We start from the raw sequence: 2410 nt of genomic DNA, 5'->3' as shown, positions 1-2410 counted from the left end.
TCTGCCTCTGCACAATGACTTGGATAAGTCCCGCCTCCGCCCAGACTTTTCTTCCTGTTGTTACTGTGCCAATCAGAGAAAGGCTGTGCGCTCGAGACGGCCGGTAGGGGGTTGCTGCTATTCTCCTGTTTACCCAGATGCCTGCTGGTTGTTGGCTGGTGCGGAAGGCTTATTGACACCTCGGCTCGATCCCCAGGCGAGGGTCTTGCATAAGAAAAATGTAATTGAAGTGTCTTCGCCTCCCCACAGAATGTAATTAATTCAGTGTTGCTCGGGTCTGTGCTTTGCTATACAGAGATGGACTTCTTCTGTATTCCCCCAAGGAACAGCACTTGTTAAATTTCTAGATGACGCAGCGGCAGAGCTGGCAGAAAGGGGGGGGGGGAAGGAGGGGGGCTTTTCTAATTTCTGTTAGTTACACCCAATGACGGGAGCATGCTAAACCATTGTGTGTTTAAACTATGGTTTGTTGAATAAACCGGTACACTGTTCCAAAACCTACCCATGGTTTAATATGTCGCATGAAGCCAACCAGCGTCTGCCACCTCCTGTGGTTTAAGCTCTGTTCCTCTTTCCACCTTTATATGTTATTTTTGAAGGGTTGTTTTCACATATTACAGTAAACTACTGTATGCAGCTTTTGAAATCACAAACTTTTTATCCTTCTATCTAAAGACTGACGTTACTACCCTGAATAAAACTACAAACAGGTAGTTTACATGCTAAGCAGTAATAGTGAATCTGAATACTGCATGTTTACACAGGAGTATGAGTTCAGTGAGATTTACTCCCAAGCAGGTGTACATAGAACTTTGGTCCTGGTACTATTTATTCTTTATCAATTCTACAGTCAAAATAAAGGTTGTAATGAAAAGCTCAAGATCCTTAGAGCATAATGCAAAGTGCTCATATGGGGATCATGTATTCATATTCTAAGTTTCAAAGTACTGTACATCAGTATACATAAAAGCATTCCAGGTGTCTGAATGAAGCATATGGAAACAATATTACAGCTTTTCACTAATATCAACTTTTAAAAAATCAGATTTACTAATTTTGACTGTTGAAGACTAAAAAAAAGGTCTGCTTTTAAAATGTATTATTTTTACATGCAAAATCTAATTTCAAAATAGAGGAAAAGCCACAATTCAAATGCCAGAAAATGCTTAACCTGGTAATTAAATATGCTTTATTTTACTATTCAAATCTCTTTTTAGACATCTGCATTTTGATAGAATTACTTAAAAAAAGGTTGAAAAATGCTATTGTGCTTTGCATTTCAAGAAAACTTGTGTCAAACCTTTATGATGGTTTATTGGATTATGCAAAAAAAAAGGACTATATTTCAACCTTCAGCATTCTGAATCATTCACAATTTCTGACTCCATTCCAAACAAAATTCATGTGAATAGCTGCAATATGAGCAGCAATATGAGGAAACTCCCTTCTATTTTGGCTCTTGTTCTCAAGATCCAGTACAACTGGCAGTGGACTGTTTAGAAAGATCAGCTTGGAATGTGAACTTTTAAAACTTGTTTTCTATCCAGAACAGTTGGCTGAACATCTGCACATATTATTTCAATGGATACTTTGAGAATTCCTCCTGATAGGATAATTATTTGTTAGCTTGAGGAAACAAACAATGTAAAATAATGTTCTCTTCTTTTCCTGCTTGCCAGCATTTCCAAGAAACCCCCACTGCCCTATTAAATGCCATATTAAATCTTAATTCAGATAATCATTTGTTGACTTGAAAAGGCCATTTATGTAATGTAAACATTTTATATAATCACAACTATACTGAGAATTCATCAGTTCTGAGAATAGTGTACATTTAGGACTCTTACATCAGTATGGGAAAACAAGCCATTATATTACATTACAGTACAATATATTATTAAATAACTGTTAACTGTAAAATTCTAGTGGAGTATTGGACTTTTGGCATCCCCTTATTTTCTGAAGCAAGACTGAAATGTCTTTAGAAATAGCCCAGTTTTTCTGGAATATGTTCTTAACAGATTGCCTTGGGGGCATCTAATAAGGAAGAAGTTATGTGTTTGAAATAAGCATTTAATAACACAGAACGACTATTAGTGCTACTCAAAATGTTTTTTTATGTTATTTGAGCTCCTTTCAGGCACCCAGAACTTGGGGAAGCTGAGCCAGTTCACTTGTTCCAGCTTCTGCTTCATAGGATATATTTTTACAGCATTTCCTCTGGGGCTGTGGTTCGGGAAGGTTCCCACTGGAGGAACTGTAGCCACAAAAGCTGGGCATCTTGCCACCATCATCCTCTCCTCGCCAATTCCTTTGAGGGGCTATTTGCTACCCCCTCTGCAAAGTGGCCTGTCATTGATTTTCTTTTTTTACCATTTTTCCTTTGCAGCAATGGAAGAACAGGAGTAAG

Source organism: Python bivittatus, unplaced genomic scaffold (assembly GCF_059951505.1).
Source record: "Python bivittatus isolate LINGU-HERP-01145 unplaced genomic scaffold, Pbiv_v1 ctg000020_np1212, whole genome shotgun sequence".
Taxonomy (NCBI): Eukaryota; Metazoa; Chordata; class Lepidosauria; order Squamata; family Pythonidae; genus Python; species Python bivittatus.
Note: the sequence above shows the minus strand (reverse complement) of the source record.